Here is a 24,352-nt window from a genome sequence, read left to right on the forward strand (position 1 = left end):
AGAGAGTAAAGTGAGGAAAGGTGTGTCAGATGAGGCCCCCCAGCAGTCTGGGCCTATAGCAGCTTAACTATGGGATGTTTCAGGATCACCTGAGCCATCCCTAACTATAAGCTTTATCAGAAAGGAAAGTTTTAAGCCTGGTCTTAAAAGTGGAAAGGGTGTCTGCTTCCCGGACATTTACTGGCAGCTTATTCCACAATAGAGGGGCCTGATAACTGAAGGCTCTGCCTCCCATTCTACTTTTAGAAACTCTGGGAACCTCAAGTAAACCTGCAGTTTGGGAACGAAGTGCTCTGTTAGGAAAATATCTTACAATGAGATCTTTAAGATATGATGGAGCTCGGTCATTAAGAGCTTTATATGTAAGGAGAAGAATCTTAAATTCTATTCTGAATTTAACAGGGAGCCAATGAAGAGAAGCTAAAACTGGAGAAATATGATCTCTGCTGTTAGTTCTCATCAGAACTCTGGCTGCAGTATTTTGGATCAACTGAAGGCTTTTCAGAGAATATGTGGGACAGCCCAATAATAAAGAATTACAGTAGTCCAATCTTGAAGTAACAAATGCATGGACTAGTTTTTCTGCATCACTCTGAGACAAGATGTTCCTGATTTTAACAATATTACGAAGATGAAAGAAGGCAGTCCTAGAAACCTGCTTTATATGCGAGTCAAATGATAAGTTCTGGTCAAAAATAACTCCAAGGTTCCTCACTGTAGAACTAGAAGCCAAGGAAATACCATCTAGAGTAACTATATAGCTAGACAGTTTCTCCCTGAAGCGCTCAGGTCCAAAGATAACGACTTCAGTTTTGGCTGAATTTAGAAGCAGACAGTTCTGAGTCATCCAGGTCTTTATGTCTTTAAGACATGCTTGTAGTCTGACCAACCTATTGGGTTCATCTGGTTTTATAGATAAGTACAGCTGAGTATCATCAGCATAGCAATGGAAATTTATGCCATGCTGTCTAATAATGTTACCTTATGGAAGCATGTATAAAGTGAAAAGAATCGGTCCAAGCACAGAACCCTGAGGAACTCCATGACTTACTCTGGTGTGTGAGGAAGATTCTTCATTTACAAGAACAAACTGAAATCTATCAGATAAATATGACTTAAACCAGCCTAATGCAGTTCCTTTAATCCCAATAACATGTTCAAGTCTGTGTAATAAGATACTGTGATCGACCGTATCAAATGCAGCACTGAGATCCAACAGGACAAGCACAGACACAAGTCCGCTATCAGAGGCTAAGAGGAGATCATTGGTAACTTTCAGCAGTGCAGTTTCTGTGCTATGATGCACTCTGAATCCTGACTGAAACTCTTCAAACAGATTATTTCTGTGGAAATGAAAATATGACAACTTGTGCAATTTAGTCCAAACACAGTGTTATTATTATGCTCACAGGCACAGGCATTCTCCCAATTACACCGGACACGTGGATTCATCCAACAATACTTGCTCTTTCCTGCTGTTTTATAAGATGTTCCATGACAATTTAAAAAAAAAAGACTACATATTTCCATATCACACTTTCCAAGTCGTAACATTTTGTTATGTTGACCCAGGAAATGCTGACGAAATGTGATCAACTGGTCACAGCCTGGAGCCCTAATTTGTGTCCTAATTTCTTCAAGTAAGTGACAAGGGACAGAAATTGTTCTCAGATTGTGGAGTGGGGGTTTGCTGTTTGTTTGGGGGTCTTTGGAGAATGACATGTACCTCTGTTTGTTTAAAAACTGTATCCAAGATACAGAGTTGAATAGACTGATGTCACCAACACGGACTTTCACATTTAGCATCGAAATGAGGCCCTGGGGTCCAGGTTTGCTTGCTCCCAGGCTGAGGTAGTAGGTTGTATAGTTGAGAATTATACCCTGGGAGATAACTGTACAACCTCCTAGCTTTCCCTGAGGTTTGCATATTACTCTTCAAAGCTGGATCAGTACAGTTCCCACTTAGGCGAGATAATGCAGCAGCTTTGCAGGCTGTTTGCTGCAGGATGAGCGGGTTTACCTGGAGGGTATCTGAAAACTTAGAATGATGCTGATTTGTTTTTAAAAACTGATATCTAAAGATTGAGACTCAATTGTGTGACTTTTTTTTTCTCTCAGATCTTTTTAAAATGTATCTCTTCGTTTGTGTCATTGTAATTATTTTGGCTGCAACTTTCATTCTTAATCCACATTGTTATTATTCTTTTTAATCTTATGGTCAGATAATAATTTCAGGTAACTTATTTTGTCTGATCAATAGTTGAAAAGCTGAAAAGGTTGCAGTCTTTCACACAGAAATTAATCAAGTATCATTATCCATAATACACATTTAAAACAACCAAAATCTATTTTAAAATTTGGGGTATTTTTGCTGTGATTCTTTGTCAGAATTGTTGCCTTTTTTGGAAATCATACAATTTGTTGTTGGGATATAGTGTCTTATTAGGAGAAGTCCAAATGAAGCTCTGTTTGTGTGTGTCAGCTGTCTGCTGCTTTGTTTGATTTGTGGCTCTGTGATCAGAAGCCTTGCATCGCACAGAGCTGATGGGGCTGATGTGGAACTGCTTTTTACCACGATGAAACGCTGCCAGTTGTTTCCATTCTTTGGAAAAATTTCATTTGCTCAGCGATAAGCTCGTTAACAGGGATGTCTGAGTGGAGGAAGGCGAGTGTTTTTGTTTTTGTGGTGACAGATAGGCTGCACGGTGGTGTGGTGGTTAGCACCATCACCTCACAGCAAGAAGGTTCCAGGTTCAACACCCAGCTGGGGCCTTTCTGTGTGGAGTTTGCATGTTCTCCCCGTGTATGCGTGGGTTCTCTCCGGGTACTCCGGCTTCCTCCCACTGTCCAAAAACATGCATGTTGGGTTAATTGGTGTCTCTAAAATTGTCCTTAGGTGTGAGTGTGGTTGTTCGTCTTTTGTGGCCTGTGATGGACTGGCAGCCTGTCCAGGGTGTACCCTGCCTCTCACCCATTGACCGCTGGGATAGGCTCCAGCCCCCCGCGACCCGACCGACGGATTCAGCGGTATAGAAAATGGATGGATGGTGACAGATAGTAAGCCAAGTCAAGGGAAGAAAAGTTTGAGGTTCAAACATGAGCCTCAGAAGGTGGCATATTGCTCTGTTTGAAGGCAGGAAATCATCTGTCTCTCAGAACAATTATCGTCACAATATTTTCAGTCGGCAGACATGGACTGCATTGAAAGTGCTGCTGTCATAATATCTGCCATGTGAAATATTGTGACAACAGAAAATCTACTGAAAATGAATGACGAACATACAGATGATTCTTCAGAGAAAACAGCGGGCTTTTGAGCTGGCATCTTCCATTTCCGCTGGTTTCAAACTGGAATGAATCAAAACCCTCAATCAGTTGAAAGCAAACCCAGTCACAGCTGATGCTCAGTCTACCTCTGTCTGTCATAGTTGCTGACAGAAACATTACTACCAAACAGAAGACTTCTCTCCTCCTGTGCCTTCTGCTGGATTTACAGCCTGGAACAGCATGTGCATCAGTGGAATGTGTGCACTGGCTCTCACATGCTCACAATACGCCGAAGCCTGCCACTCTTCATGCACATTATGTCTTCAGCTCAACTAATACATTGAGGAGCAAAAGACTGCCCCCTGTTGGTTAACCAGGGGAAGTGTCCATTTGTGTGAGGCTCACATTTGGTGACTTGGCAACAATTGATTTTGTAGAATGAAAGGGAAATGTGTGTGTGTGTGTGTGTGTGTGTGTGTGTGTGTGTGGTGTGTGTGGTGTGTGTGTGGCATGATGCACTAAAGCAGTCTCAGAGTTGGATCTCTGATTTCCCTCTTCTTCTGAATGCACATGTAGTAATTATTTCATCCTCTCTTTATGTTTGCTCTCAGATTACATTTTTCTGATCTAAGCATTTTACCTGGGAAATAAGAAAAGGTAGAAAAAATACAATGTGAATGATAAAGTAGAGATGAAAGTTGAGTGATTTGATCCCTCTGTTCATAAGTCAAAGCAACATCCCCACATTGCCCTCCATGCATTGATCACTGTGTGTAGTGGAAGTGTGAACAGAAACACACACGATACACAGTATAAGTGTGAATGTGGCTTGGACTGTCCTTGGAGAGGTCAACAAGATTTAAAAAAAAAAAAAAAAGAAGCTATAATTCAGTCCGTTCACTATTGAAGGCAATGATGAAAATGAAGAAGCCTCTCCTGATGCAATGCCGTTGCTGTGGTGATGTCACTTAAACCCAGATGTGCTGGCTATCTGCCTATCTCACCCCGGGAAAAAGAACTTCAGTTGTCCTGAAAGTGTGCCCTGCACAGAGAGCACCAAGCAAAGGATGTGTGCTCTGTGTGCTGCCGCCTCTGTGTGCTGCTGCTGCCTCTGTGTGCTGCTGCTGCTGCCTCTGTGTGCTGCTGCTGCCTCTGTGTGCTGCTGCTGCTGCCTCTGTGTGCTGCTGCTGCTGCCTCTGTGTGCTGCTGCTGCCTCTGTGTGCTGCTGCTGCTGCCTCTGTGTGCTGCTGCTGCCTCTGTGTGCTGCTGCTGCCTCTGTGTGCTGCTGCTGCCTCTGTGTGCTGCTGCTGCCTCTGTGTGCTGCTGCTGCCTCTGTGTGCTGCTGCTGCCCCTGTGTGCTGCTGCTGCCTCTGTGTGCTGCCGCTGCCTCTGTGTGCTGCCGCTGCCTCTGTGTGCTGCCGCTGCCTCTGTGTGCTGCTGCCTCTGTGTGCTGCCGCTGCCTCTGTGTGCTGCCGCTGCCTCTGTGTGTCGCCGCTGCCTCTGTGTGCTGCTGCTGCCTCTGTGTGCTGCTGCTGCCTCTGTGTGCTGCTGCTGCCTCTGTGTGCTGCTGCTGCCTCTGTGCTGCTGCTGCCTCTGTGCTGCTGCTACTGTGTGCTGCTGCCTCTGTGTGCTGCTGCCTCTGTGTGCTGCTGCTACTGTGTGCTGCTGCCTCTGTGTGCTGCTGCCTCTGTGCGCTGCTGCTGCTGCCTCTGTGCGCTGCTGCTGCTGCCTCTGTGCGCTGCTGCCTCTGTGCGCTGCTGCTGCTGCCTCTGTGCTGCTGCCTCTGTGTGCTGCTGCCTCTGTGCGCTGCTGCCTCTGTGCGCTGCTGCTGCCTCTGTGCTGCTGCCTCTGTGTGCTGCTGCTGCCTCTGTGTGCTGCTGCCTCTGTGCGCTGCTGCCTCTGTGCGCTGCTGCTGCCTCTGTGCTGCTGCCTCTGTGTGCTGCTGCCTCTGTGCGCTGCTGCCTCTGTGCGCTGCTGCTGTCTCTGTGCTGCTGCCTCTGTGCTGCTGCCTCTGTGTGCTGCTGCCTCTGTGTGCTGCTGCTACTGTGTGCTGCTGCCTCTGTGTGCTGCTGCCTCTGTGCGCTGCTGCTGCTGCCTCTGTGCGCTGCTGCTGCTGCCTCTGTGCGCTGCTGCTGCTGCCTCTGTGCTGCTGCTGCTGCCTCTGTGTGCTGCTGCTGCCTCTGGGAGCAGGTCGTTTAGGCCGCAGTCGTTTAGGCCAACATAGGAGTCGTTTAGGCCAGGCTACCTGAGCAGCTGAAATCTTTATTATTGTACATTCGTTATTATTTGAAGTGGCTGTTTTATTTTGAAGACGGTTTGTGCAGTTCCTCTTCCTTTCTTCACGTTCACCACTCGACATGTTTACACCAGTGCGGCAGTCACTGACGATGTAAGTTATGTTCATACTGATGTGAAATGAATGTGTACATGTTACTTACCTTTCTGATAGTGTTTTCTTGCTCCTGGTGTGTATTTGCACTCTTTAAAATGTCCGTTTCTGCTCGTTAGCATGATCGCGATTTAGCATTGTTAAGCTAACCGAATTTGTATTAGCAGAGCTCTCAAGTTTTCAAGTTTGCTTGGAGTGAGATTCGGGCGGGGCAGGGGCCGGGCCATGTGCGTGGGGGGGTTTCTTTCGTTTTTTGTTTTTTTTTTGGGGGGGGGTCCCTTGCAGTATCCCATCGCCATAAACTGGCTACTTAAAGAACAAAGAAATTGTTTTATTTATACCAAAATCACAAATCTTCACTTTTACACTAAATTCTGCTATATTTTAAAATAAATTGTTTTAGGTATGCAAAGTCTTAACAAACAAAAAAACAGACAAATTAAATTAAGAAAAACAAACATAACCCCAAATGGGCCCCTTGAGCAGTCCCTCTCTGTGTGTGTTTGTTTATGAGTGCTGTAAGTGTTTGTGGCAGATTTTGATGCTTGATGACTGATATTGGGGGCTCCCATTTAAAGCACTGTGGCTCAATGTCAGCCATTTTCACAGTCATGATGGATGACAGAGTTCCATTCAGAAACAATGTGTTCCTGGTCTTGGTTTTATTGAGCCCCACCATGGAAAAAACCCTCTCTGCATCAGCATTTCAGTGTGGCAGAACTAATACCAGTTTGGCAATTGTAGATAGCCTTATTGGGAATCTGTTCATACCAGTCACCTTTGAAAAAAATTAACCACGGAAGCCTAATTACACTCCTACATATTTTTCATTAAGTTGCTCATGTCAAAGGGTGTGTGCTGAATATTTAGGCCTACTACTCCAACGAACACTTTAATCGGCAGGTATTGGTCTTTTACAAAGAGTAGGAAAACTATAGTAACTAATAAAAGATTCAAATAAATGAAGATATGACCTGCTGATGATCCTGACGGTTCTCTTCCACCTCCAGCTCGTCTACAACTTCTGCACGCATTCAGAGCATAATAGGTTATGTCCACTGTGCATTCATGGGACGCGTGTTTGCAGCTGAAAGCTATTTCAGACCTCACCCGGCAACAAGAAATTCTGTTTTCTGATTGGCTGAGAAATTCTATTTTGTGATTTGCCGATGGGTTGCTAAATCAAGACAGCTGTACCAGAGCTATAGTTCTGAGCTGTACAGCTCACCTGCCATTGACTCGTTTATAGTATCGGCCATTAGAATTTCTGTGCGACGAAGTTGATCATTTCTCAGCGTGAGAAATGGCATGTGTGGCGTGTGAGCGTGTGAACTTGTTGAAATGCGTGTGTCTCACGCTCATTGCGTGAGACTTGAGAGCCCTGGTATTATACAGCATTATTGTCCAATGAATGTGGCAATGCGGATGATTATTTCCACAATTTTATGAATTTATAAATCACCATTTATTAAATAAAAAAAAACGTTTCCACACTAAAGTTGGTTATTAAATAATTTACCATAGATATGTAGGCTACCCAGACAGACCAGTAGAGCTGACTTATATCTTATAATAACGAATGTACAGTAATAAAGATTTCAGCTGCTCAGGTAGCCTGGCCTAAACGACTGTGGCCTAAACGACCTGTATCCCTGCCTCTGTGTGCTGCTGCTGCCTCTGTGCTGCTGCTTCTGTGTGCTGCTGCCTCTGTGCTGCTGCCTCTGTGCTGCTGCCTCTGTGTGCTGCTGCCTCTGTGTGCTGCTGCCTCTGTGCTGCTGCCTCTGTGTGCTGCTGCCTCTGTGTGCTGCTGCCTCTGTGTGCTGCTGCCTCTGTGCTGCTTTCTCTGTGTGCTGCTGCCTCTGTGTGCTGCTGCCTCTGTGCTGCTGCCTCTGTGTGCTGCTGCCTCTGTGTGCTGCTGCCTCTGTGTGCTGCTGCCTCTGTGTGCTGCTGCCTCTGTGCTGCTGCCTTTGTGTGCTGCTGCCTCTGTGTGCTGCTGCCTCTGTGTGCTGCTACTGCCTCTGTGTGCTGCTGCCTCTCTGTGCTGCTGCCTCTGTGCTGCTGCCTCTGTGCTGCTGCCTCTGTGCTGCTTTCTCTGTGTGCTGCTGCCTCTGTGTGCTGCTGCCTCTGTGTGCTGCTGCCTCTGTGCTGCTGCCTCTGTGTGCTGCTGCCTCTGTGCTGCTTTCTCTGTGTGCTGCTACCTCTGTGTGCTGCTGCCTCTGTGTGCTGCTGCCTCTGTGTGCTGCTGCCTCTGTGCTGCTGCCTCTGTGTGCTGCTGCCTCTGTGTGCTGCTGCCTCTGTGTGCTGCTGCCTCTGTGTGCTGCTGCCTCTGTGTGCTGCTGCCTCTCTGTGCTGCTGCCTCTGTGCTGCTGCCTCTGTGCTGCTGCCTCTCTGTGCTGCTGCCTCTGTGTGCTGCTGCCTCTGTGTGCCGCTGCCTCTGTGTGCTGCTGCTGCTGCCTCTGTGCTGCTGCCTCTGTGTGCTGCTGCCTCTGTGTGCTGCTGCCTCTGTGTGCTGCTGCCTCTCTGTGCTGCTGCCTCTGTGCTGCTGCCTCTGTGCTGCTGCCTCTGTGTGCTGCTGCCTCTGTGTGCTGCTGCCTCTGTGTGCTGCTGCCTCTGTGTGCTGCTGCCTCTGTGTGCTGCTGCCTCTCTGTGCTGCTGCCTCTGTGCTGCTGCCTCTGTGTGCTGCTGCCTCTGTGTGCTGCCTCTCTGTGCTGCTGCCTCTGTGCTGCTGCCTCTGTGCTGCTGCCTCTGTGCTGCTGCTGCCTCTGTGTGCTGCCTCTCTGTGCTGCTGCCTCTGTGTGCTGCTGCCTCTGTGTGCTGCTGCCTCTGTGCTGCTGCCTCTGTGTGCTGCCTCTCTGTGCTGCTGCCTCTGTGCTGCTGCCTCTGTGTGCTGCTGCCTCTGTGTGCTGCTGCCTCTGTGTGCTGCTGCCTCTGTGTGCTGCTGCCTCTGTGTGCTGCTGCCTCTGTGCTGCTGCCTCTGTGCTGCTGCCTCTGTGTGCTGCTGCCTCTGTGCTGCTGCCTCTGTGCTGCTGCCTCTGTGTGCTGCTGCCTCTGTGTGCTGCTGCCTCTGTGCTGCTGCCTCTGTGCTGCTGCCTCTGTGCTGCTGCCTCTGTGTGCTGCTGCCTCTGTGTGCTGCTGCCTCTGTGCTGCTGCCTCTGTGTGCTGCTGCCTCTGTGTGCTGCTGCCTCTGTGTGCTGCTGCCTCTGTGTGCTGCTGCCTCTGTGCTGCTGCCTCTGTGTGCTGCTGCCTCTGTGCTGCTGCCTCTGTGTGCTGCTGCCTCTGTGCTGCTGCCTCTGTGCTACTGCCTCTGTGTGCTGCTGCCTCTGTGTGCTGCTGCTTTTCTGGATGCGTGGGCCACAGCATGACAGATCTGGGTCTGTTTTGATCTACGACATGGCTAGCTGGTGCTAGCTGGAGCCTGGCCACTCCGAACAGATAACAAAAGTTTCAAACCAGCACAATCAGATAAATCAGGAAAATCAGAAGTGCCTGAGGTGTCACAAAGCTAGAAAATGTAGCATCCATGATTATAGAAAATGTTTTATTGCTTTTGTTGGAAAATTAATCCAAACGTTTACTTAAAGTAAAATGAATGTATTATAAAATCAACCTTCTACATTTTGGGCAACAGCTGGTGTAGTTCCACCTCCCTGTGTGTCTCTGGATGCTCTGTGCTGCGTGCACGTGTCTCTGGATGCTGCTCTGTGCTGCGTGCACGTGTCTCTGGATGCTCTGTGCTGCGTGCACGTGTCTCTGGATGCTCTGTGCTGCGTGCACGTGTCTCTGGATGCTGCTCTGTGCTGCGTGCACGTGTCTCTGGATGCTCTGTGCTGCGTGCACGTGTCTCTGGATGCTGCTCTGTGCTGCGTGCACGTGTCTCTGGATGCTGCTCTGTGCTGCGTGCACGTGTCTCTGGATGCTGCTCTGTGCTGCGTGCACGTGTCTCTGGATGCTCTGTGCTGCGTGCACGTGTCTCTGGATGCTGCTCTGTGCTGCGTGCACGTGTCTCTGGATGCTCTGTGCTGCGTGCACGTGTCTCTGGATGCTCTGTGCTGCGTGCACGTGTCTCTGGATGCTGCTCTGTGCTGCGTGCACGTGTCTCTGGATGCTCTGTGCTGCGTGCACGTGTCTCTGGATGCTCTGTGCTGCGTGCACGTGTCTCTGGATGCTCTGTGCTGCGTGCACGTGTGCGGGTGCACATGAGAGCCTTTGTCTGCCTGCTGCACGCTCAGCAGCCTCGTCCCTCTGCAGGTGAGAAACGTGTGAGTGTCTCTGTCTCTGCTGTGTTTGCAGGGTCAGCAGTGGATTTAAAACATTTTTTTAAATTGTTAGAGTTAATGTTTTTCTGAGGGTTTGAGATGGACAGTGTGCCCAAACATTAAGTGTGTTGTAGATCCAGATGTAGTGTTCTACAGCAACCACAGCTGTATAAAGATTAAAAAAAAAACGACGTCTGCCTGGGAGCCGTCAAAGAGGATTGGAGATTAGCCGTGGTGCAGACGCAGTCGGCCGATCAGTCAGTGACGGAGGGAGGGAGGGAGGGAGGGAGGGAGGGAGGGAGGGAGGGAGGGAGCAGAAGGAAGAGGGCAGTGTAGTCCTTTTCCATTTTCTCCCTCCTTTAGTGTTCCAGCCCAGTCGCTGATTTGAGCTCACAGCCAGTTGTATGTCGTCGCTCTCCTTCGCTGCACTCCATCTGTCCCTCCCCCATCATCTCCCCTCTTTTTCTCCCCCTCCTACCCTCTCGTACTCTCTCTCTCTCTCTCTCCATACCAAAGCCTGGGGGAGCCAGTTGAGATTAAATGTAGCCTCTATAAGCCAAAGCACATCATGTAGCAATGTTTCTATGGCCCCTCTCCCTCTTTCTGTCGGCCTCTCCTGTTTCTGAGAGGACAGTGTGAATGATGTCGGCCCATCTGAGGCCGAATGAGAGAACAGAAAGAGAGAGCAGAAAGAGAGAACAGAAAGAGAGAGCAGAAAGAGAGAGCAGAAAGAGAGATCACCCAGGAAAAAGTGGATTTCTTTTATTTGCATGCAAGCAGAAGAAAGGAGAGGATTTATTTTCATGGTGGAAAACGGACAACAGCAAGGTGAATAAAGGAGGACTACTTTCTCTCCTCACCTCCCTTCCTCCCTCTCCCTCCCGTCTTACACCCCCCCCCCCCCTTGTCTGATAAAGAGGAAAAGAGGGCCTCTGGCTTTAAGTGATCACAGCTGTGAGGCAAATTAAATGATGATCTTTCTCTCTCGTCTTTCTCTGTCTTCTAAACGTTTTTTCCTTCCCTGGAAGGAGAAAAGGTAAAATATGTAAGATTGAGATGAAAAGGTACAATATTGGCAAAGAAGGGGGAGACAAGGAGGACGGTGGGTGGGTCGAGTTCTTTTCCCCGTCTCTCCTCTTTCCACCTCTGCGTGTGTCTGAGAGAGAAAACAATGTGAGGGGAGAAAGCAGAAAAAGACCAGGATCAGCAGGCGCAGCGGTATTGTCCTCTAACTTGGATCTGTGTGCGTGCATGTGCATGTGCATGTGCGTGCGTGCGTGCGTGCGTGCGTGCGTGCGTGCGTGCGTGCGTGCACGTGCATGTGCACGTGCATGTGCACATGCATGTGCATGTGTGTGTGTGCACACATGTTTTGTCCTTTCGCCCACCTGCCTTGGACCTGCAGGTTTGGATGAAAAGTAAGTAGAGGCTCTGGTGAAAAGACTAGCAAATGAGTGAAACTCTCTTTTGTGTATACAACACGTGCACACGTGCGTGTGCATGCGTGTGCATGCGTGTGCATACGTGTGCATGTGCCTGTGTGCGTGTGCGTGTGCATGTCTGTGCCCCCCTCTCCCCCTCCTCTCTTGCATCGGTGAGGCAGCTCACTGGTATGCCTCCCTGGCACTGTGGCCCCAGCTGAACGCAGTGCTTCTGTGGCTCCGTCCTCCCTCCTTTGTTTTATCTCTCCACTTTGCATCACTCTGCATCTCTTTCTCACATTCCATCTCTCCCCCTCTCATTGTGTACCTGCTCTGTCTGCCTTGTACGTATGACTTCCTTTCAGCATTTCATTTTCTGCTCAGAGGAACCATCACGACAACCCTCTCGTGCGACTCCTGTGTCCAGACTGCCTGCTCTGGCACTGTGTGTGTGTGTGTGTGTGTGTGTGATAAAGAGAGAGAGAGGGAGAGAGAGAGAGAGAGAGAGAGAGGGGGAGAGGAGATAGAGGGAGAGGGAGTGTGCACATGGTTCATTCCGGCTCAGTCCTACCACCCATCCTCATCCTCCTCGCCTCGCTCTGCCCTTCTCCTCCATTTATTCCGCCTGACTTTGAACAACTTGGCGCTGGGACCAGCCACTCTGCCGTGCCGCTGACTTTTTTTGTGAAAAACAATTCTAAAAAGCCTCCTTTTCTTCTGAACGGAGCGGGAATCTTGTTGGCGTGCTGTAAGTTTAAACCTGAGCTTTCTCTGTGTCTCCTTGTCCCTCCTCTCCCTGAGCAGGCAGAGCACGGAGCGATGGGGCATCCTGATCCAGAGGGGAGGGTGAGTCCACACCAGTGCTCTTCCTCTGCGCTTCCCTCTCAGCTCCCCATCTGTTTCCCTAAGCGTGAGACCACCGTGCTAGCATAGAGAAGCTGTTATCAGGCTTGTCCTTTTCCCCGGGATTCAGAACCTCGTGCTGAAGGGGAGTACGCTCTCTTAGCCATCGAGTTTGCACGGAAGGATTTCATTGTGGTGTGAAAGATGTGTCAGTTGGACAGGCGTGCAAGTCATGGTGTCAGACGGATTGTGTGACGCTGTGCAGCCCCAGTTTCACATTTCAGCGCAGTAATTGATAGATCCATGCTCAGCCTTTGTCTGGTGCAGCGTGAATAATGAGCAGACTTGGATTCTCCTGCTCTCTGAGCGTACTGTACGGCCGCAGACTCTACCTGATGGCAGGAGGCATTTTTCAAGTGCTGTATTGTTCGGCTTTGGTGGGGGAGGGGGTGAGCGAGACAGAGAGAGAGAGAGAGAGAGTTGTGTGTGCGTGTATGCTTTTTCGGGGGGGCGGGGGTCAATGTTGTGTCTGGCTGAGGTTTGCACTTGTATGTTCACAGTTCCATACAGTGGAGGCTGCACTAAGCATGCTGAATGAGTGTGTCTGCTGGGGCGGCTCAGGCTCACTCCTCCTGCAGGAGATGCTCACATGTTCTGGGACCTGCTCTGACTTAAGGATGGAAGGTTTTGTTGTGCGGGAACACACAGGATTTCTGATGATCAGACATCCAGAAAGGGCTTAAATATGCGCCTCTCTCCGTCCCTGAGACCCTAACTTGTGACGTTGTGCTTTCATGTCCACGGGTTAGGCTCTCGGGAGCTGAGAGGGATGCACGGACAACATTATCTCCCGCACATTCCTGCCTCCAACAATGGCAATCAGAGGGGGAGTAGGCCACCGCGCAGTGAGCTCTGGCGTTCACTGTTGGCTTGGCATTTCTTGTTTTTCATCTTAGCTCACTCCTTACTGTAATGTTGCATGTGACCTTGACCCTTGTCTTTCTGCTTTACTGCTGTGAAGATGACTGCTGTGTACTCCATAGAAATAGAGATTTAGCAGTTAACATGTGCATGTGGAATCTCTTCCTTGGGGTTTAGAGGATGGAAATGTAGACATGAATGCTATTTGAAGTTAATGCAGGCTGAGCCTAGGTGTGGATGACAGCCAGCCTTCATCTTTTACATGCAGTCTGTATGTCTCAGTACTGACCTTTGACTCAGGAGCTGATACTGAGACAGCTCATTTCTGCCTTTTTATGTTTACCTAACTGAAAACATCCAGTATCAGTCAGAGAGAGTTTAACCTTGAATGTGCTGCTACCTGTTTGGTAATACCATCTTTACTTTACTGCTAACTCTTTGAATTGGATGAAATCTCACACATGTTGTATACACGTCCTATGTGCTAAATTTAAATGCCATATTTTCTGAAAAGAGTGCTAATATCAAAGGAACAACTGCATGAAATAGTGAAAACTGGCTTTTTCCTACAGATTATTGTGTGATTCAGCTCAGATACCTGCAGGTATTAGCATAAAAAAAATAGATGGAATGCTAATTGGATCATGATGCTAATCCCAAACCTTCCCCCTTACACCACAAACTAAGTGAAACTAAATAGATGTTGCTGCTTGGTAAAAATAAAAAGATGAACCTATGGTTAGTATCACTGGCTAATGCTAATGGTGATAGCATTGATCTTTACATACACCTTGTTAAGAGTGAGAGCTCTTCATTTCTGCAGCAGGCTTTGTGCTTGTGCCTTTCTGACATGAGAGCAGCACAGAGTAATGCTAAGAGCGTGACCATGACAGCTCTGTACATTATGTGCCTGACCTCAGCAAACCCTCTGCCATGTTAAAACCCACTCATTCATGCTAGCATAATGTGAAAGGGACCCTGGCAAGGCAGCCAGTGAGGGTCCACTGAAAACAAGCTGTGGTGCTTTTTGTCACTCAACACCAATATGGCTGTTGTGCATGATTCCATCTGAAGACTGTACATACTAAAAGGAAAATAGGACAATTGATTGCACTGTCGTGTCCAGCTGCAGCCAAAGTGCCAACATACTTTGTCATCAATGGTAACAGGAGTTGCTTCTTACTGACTTTGGAAAACATTGTGTTGGTCACAGTTGGTGAAATGGGGACTCTCTGGCTGAACCTTGAGCTTCTTCTCTCAGACGAGGCATCCGTCCACCAGGCTGTCACCCCCCCACCTGACAGATTAGGAGTGCCATTGATCTGCAGAGGTGTTGTTTAGCACCAGCAACACTGTGACAACATTCGTTTTTACATGCACTTTACCGCATCTGTTATCTGACTTTAATGGGGTGCAGCAAAGATATTGATGATAACTCGTCTTCATGGATCCTTCCTTTCATTTCAGATGATGATGAACTCCATGTGCATCTATAGTTTCAGCAGAAATACTGTATATTAGTGGCGTATGGAGTATTCAGCTGTTATGTTGCTTACTTGGAGCAGTTATTTGCTTAATGTATGCTGGACCATGGCAAAGTCTGTCATTATTATGATGTTGAAGCTTCATGTATTTGATCAATAATCAACTTTTTGTTGCATCACTTTCATGATAGTTTCTTGGTAATTCTGGTTTTCTGTGGTAGGGATCATAGTGAGAACAGCTGGATTCAACATGGTGATATGTTTAAACTTCATGTGTCCAACATCTGAACCCTAATGGAGTTCAAACAGCAAACAAACAGTAACCTGGGGGGAGCTAGCATCTATCCAGTGAGCTCCAAAAGGGATGAGGCTTGCTCTCTATTGTTCAGCTGCTTCAAACGATGTCTGTACACGGTGTCCCCATTACTTCTGCAGACATGGAGGACAGCCGTATAGTGAGACAGCCCGTGCGACCGGTGGGCACCCACTATAATAGCTTGCTTTATCACCTTTTTACACAAAAAAGAAATGAGGCTAATCAAGGTCATTTAGCCAAGTTTGCCTCTGTGAGCTGAATTTAGATTTGGTCAAACATAAATGAAAATACATTTCTCTGCGTGGCAGCTTTAGATTTGTTGTGATGCTTGGCCGTGTAAAGCTGTCACCGGTTTCCCAGCCAACAGTCGCTTTCAGCTTTAGTTTTCAAGCAAAATGCAGATTTGTGGCTCAAACTTTTGGCTCTTCTCTCATCAAGTTATTGTGATGCCAACAGGCAGCTGTTGATTGATATAGTCCCATTTGGGGTGATAGATGAGTTCAGGTAAATGTGTGCAGGGTTACGCCCAAACTCCCTCCAGAAAAGCCTCTGGGAAACCTGCTCTGTGCACAACAACAGTGAAATAACTGATCAGACTGTTGGTTGTGATCAACACAACAGACGGTTGCAGTGAGTGTGTCTCTCAGTCTGATTGTAGCAGCAGGAAGGTTTCCACCTGAGTTGAGTTCACAGTCACCATTCTGCAGTTTTTTCTGCCACTCCCTTCAGCACTGCCTGCTCTCAGCTGCAGGCGGGAGAAGCTCACTCATCAATAAGCAGAACCGGTCAGTGCGCGGGTGTGTGCTTCCTTCAGTATCTTTCAGCGCGTCCGTAATGTTGTGTGTGTGTTTGGCAGTTATTTTTGCTGCAGAAGGGTTCACAACCCTTTCATCCCAGGCTGTTGATGAAACAAGATGGCGTTGCAGCTCCACGTGGGTCCTCACCCTCCGACTATTGCCCATTACATGTACCACAAGCTACAGAAGCAGGGATCATTTTTTTGTAATTCTTGCACACCTGGGGCCTATTTATTCTCCACATAGCTGAAATTGCTGAGGCTCTTTTCAGTGCTGTAGCTTGGCTGACTTGAAGAGATTCAGGATTTGGGCCAGATCCTGTGCTGCTTTGTTTCTCTCTTTTTTTTCACAATGTCTGCATATCAGTATCAGCTGCCAAACTGTATGCTGTTTGTCTAACATCTGTGTGGTTTGAAATGTAGTGGTGCGGCGAAGCAGCGCATCATTAGCATGTGTAAGGAAGTGTGTGTATGAAGACGGTTTAAAGGAGCCGAATCAGGCCAGCAGATTAAACATATGAGCCTGATGAATCACAGAAAGACTGTCACCAACTGTGTGTCAAAAGTCCCACTCACATATGCAATTAATGCTCATCCTGTTGTCTTCATACAGTACAAACATAGGTGTTGATGACTGGATTCTGAAGCCACTTCGGTGTCATCCTGCTGCAGGTCACATTGAATTTCATGCTGGAAATCCCCAGATGAGTCGACATTAACTCTTTCCTGCCATATCAACCCTCAAAACTGCAAACTTTTTTTCCTTTTTCTCAACCTCTGAAGGAAAAACAGTTGAAGCTTGTTGGCTGTGGTTTTGGAGCATTTTCTCCCTCAGTAGCCTTGATACCAGGAAGCTGTGTCGATGTGTGTGTGCACAGTCATAAGATTTGGGGTTCGAATTGGTTTATGTTTGCTTTACAAACTAAGTTTTTTTAAATCGATGTCAGCAATCTATACTATGATGATGTCAGAATTGTGCAGCTGGAGTGGGGCAAAATAAAGACAACAACTTAAACTGAAATGTAACCGCTGTTTGTGTCTTCATTTCTATCCATATTTCATCAAGAACTGCCACCGCCAAACTTCCATTTGAATTTTTGAAAAGCCTTTTTTGAGTGTTTCTGTCTGAAACACTTAATTGTTGTCATGGCTGCTTTTTTATGAGGGAATTTATCTAGCTCTGTGTGCTGAATCTGAAAAATATGTTCCTATCCATGTGACCATATAGAAACCTGAGTGGAAAATGGAATCTTTTTTGGTTTATTTCTATCACAACAAATTTAATCTTTAAGTCAATTATAATCCAATCAAATCAAATTAATTTAATTCCAAAATAGTCTCGTTCATACAATGCCAATTCAAAAGAAGTCGCTTTTCTAAGGAAACCAACAAATTGCATTGAAACTTGAGAAAGTTGAGTTAAGGTTGCTAATGCATGAATAAGTTTACATGGTAATTGTCTTTTTAACCATAAAATTATAATACTTGGTATTAGATATTCTGTGTTAAATTTAATAAACACAAAGCTACAGTACAGAAAATGAAAAATTCTGAAAATGATTTTGTGGTTGTTTTCTATGGAGCTTGCAAACTTAATCTCTTCTGCTGACCACAAACAGATCAGGCAGGAAATGGCCGCTTGTGAAGATGCTAATAAACACAACTGAAATGCAAAGTTGGTGCATTAGCTGCAAAACTTGCATTACCACAGCAATACATTGTTGGTTACTTTGAGTCATGTTCATTATGGAAATGATTATGGTCAATATTTTTAATTTTCTCACTTAACATAAATATTTGATGTGTCAAATGCAACATTCAGATTGCATTGATTTTCATGCAATGAGTTACACCTGGGCAGGGGAATATAAACGGAAAGGTGTGTAGTTTAACTGTGCAGCTATGCTTGTGCTTCTGCTTTGTTCTTATTGTACGCAGAGTTTGTCCTGGAACAGCCGCTGAAAAGCTTTCTTTCTCTCTGTTGTAGTGATAAGACCAGTTCAGGAGAACAGTCCGTGAACCTGAGACTGAAATGACATCCACACTGACTGGAAGCTTCAGCTGCCCATATACATGCTTTTATGTTTTCGTAGTATACAAGATCATTTTACAGATATATTAACATAGTCTTTCCTTTTAAAAAATAATCTTAATGTCAATGTACCCCAATTTGATGGTAATAAAATATTTTTAAAAGTCCTTGTTTGTATCATTTTAAGAAATCCACTAAGGTTCTGTGCTAACATTTCACGAAGCATGCTAATATGCTAAGTGTGTGGTAGCCCAGGTTACATGCCGACATTCCGACATGGGCCTCAAATTGTCGGAATGGCAACACTTCATTTTCTATCAAACGTCCTGTCATTCCGACACTTCTTTCCTCCTGTGGTCGGAAGGACGGTATGTTTTATTTTTTTTAAACATCCTGCCTTTCTGACATTTCCTTTAATAGCCTTTTTTGTTTTTTACCCAAACAAATAAACATAGTTAAAAAGACGAAAACAAGTCACTTCAGTTCCCTTATGTGCATTTATTTAGGGTGGGATGTCGGACTGGCGGTTGCCACCCGGGAGCCTAAGTCGAAGTATTTGCTATTTCTTTCAACAGGTCATCTCTGCTAAGGGATTTCTACCTTTATTCTAACATTTTGTATAAAAAACAACATGCTAACATTTCATCTTAAAGAACAATGCACCATGTGCTATGCTAAGATTCAGCATACATTTTTAAGTAATTAAGTATACATTTTGATATTTTGTGTGGGTTAGGGGTTAGGCTACTGCCTTTCAGAAATGTTTAGCTTTTTCCCCAGACAGATTTTTCAGAATATTGTTTAGAATGGACTGTTGTAGAATGGTACTAAAATGTTGTTTTTGTCACTGCAGGATTTAATTACAGCATTCCACTTATGTGAGTCTCTGTGCAACATGAAGTAATAAACATTGTCACTGTACCAAATGTTGTGTAGCAGTAACAAATCCTCCAAAGTCTCTCTTTTATACTAGAAATGCTTACAAATTTTCTGAATTTAGGCCGACTAGTGCAGAAAATTCAGGTTTGGTAAGTCGCATACATTAAAGTAAAACAAAACTGTAATTTTATCATTGCATACAGTACAGACATTACTTTGATATTGGATTAATAGGTTTAGAATCATGCACTAAAAAGAGGTTTAATCCTAAATACTTGATGTATCATGTCTTTTTAATATATTTTTGTTTTTAAATAAAGTTACTGACGTATCAGAAATTCCTATGGGTGATTTTCTTGAATCATTCATTAAAGGTTGTGAAGGTATCTATTTAGATTCTATCAGTAAAATGGTAGTTTATTGACATGGACTACCAGAATCAACCAGCATTCATGAATTATTATATATTTTACTCTTAGACAATTATCAGCTAAGTTTAATACGATGGACAAAAGGAGATAAAAAATATCTTTAAAACAAACCGTATTAGTTTGTTGTTATCAGCAATGATAAAAACACAGTTAACTGAATTATATTCTGACAGCTCTCATGATTATAATATGAAATCATATCTGATATAGACTATATTTTATTATGTTAAAGATGAGTCCAGTCTGGACTAAACTGAAAGTTTTTGTGCATTTTGATGGCATCTTCCTTTGTTTCAACACGTTCATTTTTAGACTCTCTCACATCAACATTATTGTTACTCTTAACAGTTCATTCTTAGGATTACTAATTACTAAGAATTCATTCTTAGGATTACTGTGTGCACAGAGCAGATGAAAGCTCTATGTCACCCGTGACTACTGGAACAGAACTACAGAGGCAGAGAGACTGGACTACAATCTCTCAGTTGTTACAATGTTTTTGTTCACTCATATAGCCGTATCTTGCTGTCCATCCCTCCATCTCTCACACACTCTGCCTAAAAATCCATGCTGAGATTTGGCTTATACACTGAAGCTATCCGCAGCCGAAAGTAGGCCAAAAGCCATCTGAGGACAGAGCTGCAAGTGAAGGAGGCAGAGAGCAAGTGAGAAGAAAATGGGTGGATAAGGAAAACGACAGCAAGAGACGAATTGTGTTGTTTTGCACAATTAAATCTTGTTTATCATATGATCTGTTATTATTTCTAAGATTGATCATCTTTGATAGGGCTTTACATTTAAGGTGAGCCTTTATTTTTTTACATTTGATTTTACACTTTTTTTTGTCTTTCATATTGGCATTCAAATACAGAGATACTTTTACATGGTGATAACATTTCAAATCTTATTTGTATTCCCTCAGTTAAAAAAACAAAAAATGATTTAACGTCATTTCTGATCAGAAAATGCAAACATTAAGAATTAGAGAAAAACTTTCATATTGTGTCAAATAAAATAAAACGATGGCCCACAAAAGGCTTTGAACCTCATTAGACAAATTTTATTCATAAAAGAAAAGTATGTTCGGTTGCTAATTTGTCACTTGTAGAGTGTCACTGCTACACTTGCTGTTTGAATTAGTATATAGAAAATCTAAAAATATATTGTACATGTAAAAAATGTTCACAACTTCAACTCCTTTACACGCTTTTACTTTGGGGAATCCAAAACTATTCTCCCAAAGGCCGAACAAAATAAATAAATCCAAATGGATGTTGTTTGCTCAAGAATTCACAAAAGAAACTTAAAGAATAACTGAGATGATTACAAGTTCTTGTGTATAGAGAGATTATAATAATAAAGATTTTTGTGTTTCTTGTCACCATTTATTTGAAAATGAGTAGACTATATTGTGCTTGTTTTCATATTAGCTGGAATGAAAATAATAAAACATACATTTCCTATTTTTTCCTTAAGGCTTCACATAAAATGTTTGATTCTTCTTACCAATGGCAAAGGTTTTTTTTGCATGTGTCTGAGAACAACTTGTCCCATTCAGGTAAGGGCACTTAAATCAAGTTTATTAAACATCCAAAAATTGTCAGAATAGATGTCCAAACAATTCCAGCTGTCTATATATGTTGCAAGCTCATATACACTATGGTGCTGTACATAACTGTGTCTCATTTCAGTCCTTCAAAAACTATAAGTTTATAAAATCAAATTCTCCATCATGCCGGGAAACTTTAGAGAAAATAATAATTGTTGTATAAATTCAGGTTAGAATTCAAACAGTTGTTTGGGGTAATTGTTCGTAATTATGCAAGCCTGAAAATAGCCAAGGTTATATAACGTATTGTGAACACAGAAATTGAATTTTTCCTCAAACAGAAGAACATATATTGTACCTTCAAATCAAGCAATTACTTTTACTTGTGTTGAATTTTCCTTCATTAGTATTAAATGTCTGACCTGAAAAGGAAAGATATGTAAAGCCTTACAGACAATTTAGCTTTTGTTAGGGTAAAAAGACCTTCTGAATAAAAAGTCATGAGAGGCCTTTGTGTGGGAATAGTGCCAATTAATGATGGTTGTGAAAGCAAGACTAAGAGTTATCAACATACTCGGACATGTACTTTGGTTGAGAAAATAAGAAATAAAGAAAGTCAAGGATAAATTAGACACAATAGAAGCTTTTATTGAACAGAGAATGGCCAAATTTCCAGTGACTTATGAGATATGCTTCACATTCTGTTAAGTTAATATGATAAAGGTACTTAAGGGTTCATTTATTCAAGCATAAAATGAAAGTAAATTCACACATATCCTCATTTAGAAGTGCATACTGATGACACCTTTAAATTTATTGGGCCAGCCAGAATTCACAGGAGTTTAGCATGCATATATATTTTATTCATGTCTTAAGCTTATATGCCTTTGAACTGAAACTTTTTTATGCATCTTGCGTTCAATTTTAGTTGTAAAGTAAGTTATTTTTACTATCATGTCACCCTCACAAAAATACCACACAATGAGGAAGATAAAGCACCATAAGTGCAAAAAGATGTTTTATCATGGAATTAAAATGTATTAAATTGTTTCTGCACAGTTACGAAAAAAATCTCAATTTTATTAGCTTATTTGTGCTGTGAATTGGAGTCATGCATAAACACAGAATCCACCTTTTACATTTATTTCTATCAAGACAGGAGACATTTACAGAATTAAGATGCTCACAACTGATTAAAGTTTGAAACGGATTTTCCGCTTGTTGGTTTGCAAGATTTGTTACAAATGCTATGTCAAAATGAATAGATCCTAATTACATTTATTTACTAAAATAAATTAATTTCATTGTACTTCTGTGCAATGACAATAAAGCTTTCTATTCTAAAATGATACTGGTTATACAGTAGCCAAAACTCCAGTGAAATTATTTAAAGATTGAGTAGATTTAGCTAGTACTGACTGTATACAAAACCCCATTTTCATAAAAGTTGGAAAAGAAAATCTCCACTCTGTAATTTGTCAGTTCATCTGAACTTTGATTTCTCAGACTAAAGTACAAAGGAAACTTTTCCTCGTCTCTGTGTTACCTGTGCATCAACAGTCATTTCACACATGAAAGTCATCCTGCCACGGGCACTGATGCCCCCCCATCAGCCCGTGGTGTCTGCTCCCTTTGTTGATAATAACCTAAATGCTCTTTCTCATCTTTGGTACGTAGAGCCACCATCCATTTTTCCTAATAGCAGCTGAATTGCGGACTCATCTGACAGAATCTTTTGTCCACCTGAGATAAGATTATACTCACAGAACTCAGCAAAGTTGATACATGATTTCCTTCTTGTTTAATGTAGTTTCAGATTACCTTTCTGGATGCAGTGAAGGACTGATTTCCACTTCTGAGCCCATGTTGCTGTATCAATCATGATGCCCAGACCGTTCTACATCCAGTCTAAGGCTTGGACGTCATGTGCATCCAATAGCATTTTTTAGCCTTTGCCTTTACACACTGAGAGTTCCTCAGACTCCCCAAATCTTCCTAAAATCTTAAGAACAGTAGATATTAAAAAACATCTTTCAAGCTCTTTCTAATTTTACTTGAACTGAAACTTGTCTTCAGTCCAATCTCCCGGCCTGAGCGTGCCTGAGGCGACTGTGGAGAGAAACGACTCCCTTTTAACAAGAAGAAACCTCTGGCAGAACCAGACTCAGGAAGGGTGGCCATCAGAACCAGAACCAGGAAGGGTGGCCATCAGAACCAGAACCAGGAAGGGTGGCCATCAGAACCAGAACCAGGAAGGGTGGCCATCCGCCTCCACCAGCTGGGGTTTGAGAGGACAGAAAAGGGGGGACAACAGGCACTGTAACACCATTCAAAGTGATGAGCCATGACCCATTCTTGCTTGAAAACTCGGTCTTTGGTGGATGCTCCTTTTATAGCCATTCCTGACACCCCCACCAGTGTCAAAGGATTCTACTGATTGTACAATCTTCAAAATCACTATAACTTGTATAGTCTATACTTTTTTATTTGTTTCCGTCTTTTTAAAAGAAAAACTTTTTTGTAAAATTTTGCCTGAGGCGACTGTGGAGAGAAACGACTCCCTTAAAAGCGGGATCACTTACTTTAAGTTATTAGTTTCAGGACATCAAGACATGCAAAATGCAGCATCCAGAAGTTTTCCTCTATTTAAACTGCTCAGAACCCCTCAGCAATCAAGATGCATCTCAAAGCCAAGCTGAATTAATTAATAATTAATTGAATTCCAATTGGCTTGAATTGGACTTACTATCTAAGTGCCTTGAGATGACATTTGTTGTATTTGGCGCTATATAAATAAAAATGAATTGAAATATCTGCCTATGCCAATTTGTGATAGCCAGAAGTTTATTAACTTTTTTAAAATGATTTAACTTACATCTATTTTTAGTAATCACTCGCAAAGGATTTATTTATTGTCTAACTACGAATAATATCTTTGCATGTCTCCACGGTGATATCGAATCATTCCTCTTCTGTAGTTATCTTCAGCTGTTTGTTCTTAAAAGGCTTCATTGTTTGCAACTTTGCTTTTGAGGTCCTTTCTTATGTCTTTGAAAGTATTTGGGACTCTGTTCTATGTTAGCCATTTCTTGACCACCTTAGGTTTATTTATCAATGACATCTCCAGCATGATTTCTTATTGTATTTTGTCACTACAGAGATACAAACATGAATGTTTCAAAGAGACATAACCACCCAAAATACAATTGGAAATGTAATATATTACAATGTGAAAAATGTCAGTGCAGTATGCTTTAAATACATTTTTTTTATAAACTGAATTAATCCCCTTTTAATTGTTACCTGGATTTATTTATTTGTATCAATACTATAACCGTGACCACTGCAAACTGCATCCAACTGTTCAATTTCATCAAATTCTCAAATTTGGAAAATTAATACAGGGTGAAAAGTTTTAAGCAAAACAGTGTTATAACTGAGTGAATTAATAAACTTTGTAAGATTTCACTGCAACTCTATATGTCCACTTCTTGTTCTGTAATTTGTTGTTTGTTTTCTCAGACTGTGCTTTCAGGCATCTGTGAAATTATTTCGCTTACTTTTTATCTCAAGACCATGCACCGCTAAAGATATCAGTGTGACCAAAGTTAGTCTTTTTTCATAACTTACTTATAAGCCAATCATAATTTAAAATGAGCTTGAATCAATTTTTTTCACAGTATGACTCGCTCAACTGGATTTGACAGGTTTTTTGTACAAGTGGAAATCTGGGCTCCTGTTCAATCGTTTTTTTTCTCTTCTTTTGTT

The 24,352-nt window shown here is 43.6% G+C and overlaps 1 long non-coding RNA gene across 1 annotated transcript in view; it reads left to right on the forward strand.

Moving 5' to 3' along the window:
- Window positions 1–24,052, forward strand: part of LOC142388677 (uncharacterized) — a 255,826-nt gene extending 231,774 nt beyond the window's left edge. The window contains exon 3 of the long non-coding RNA XR_012770317.1: window positions 17,681–24,052. This is a non-coding gene — a long non-coding RNA (uncharacterized LOC142388677). The remainder of the gene's footprint in view (window positions 1–17,680) is intronic.
- Window positions 24,053–24,352: the final 300 nt, after the last annotated feature.

The sequence above is a fragment of the Odontesthes bonariensis genome, chromosome 9, assembly GCF_027942865.1.
Source record: "Odontesthes bonariensis isolate fOdoBon6 chromosome 9, fOdoBon6.hap1, whole genome shotgun sequence".
NCBI lineage: Eukaryota > Metazoa > Chordata > Actinopteri > Atheriniformes > Atherinopsidae > Odontesthes > Odontesthes bonariensis.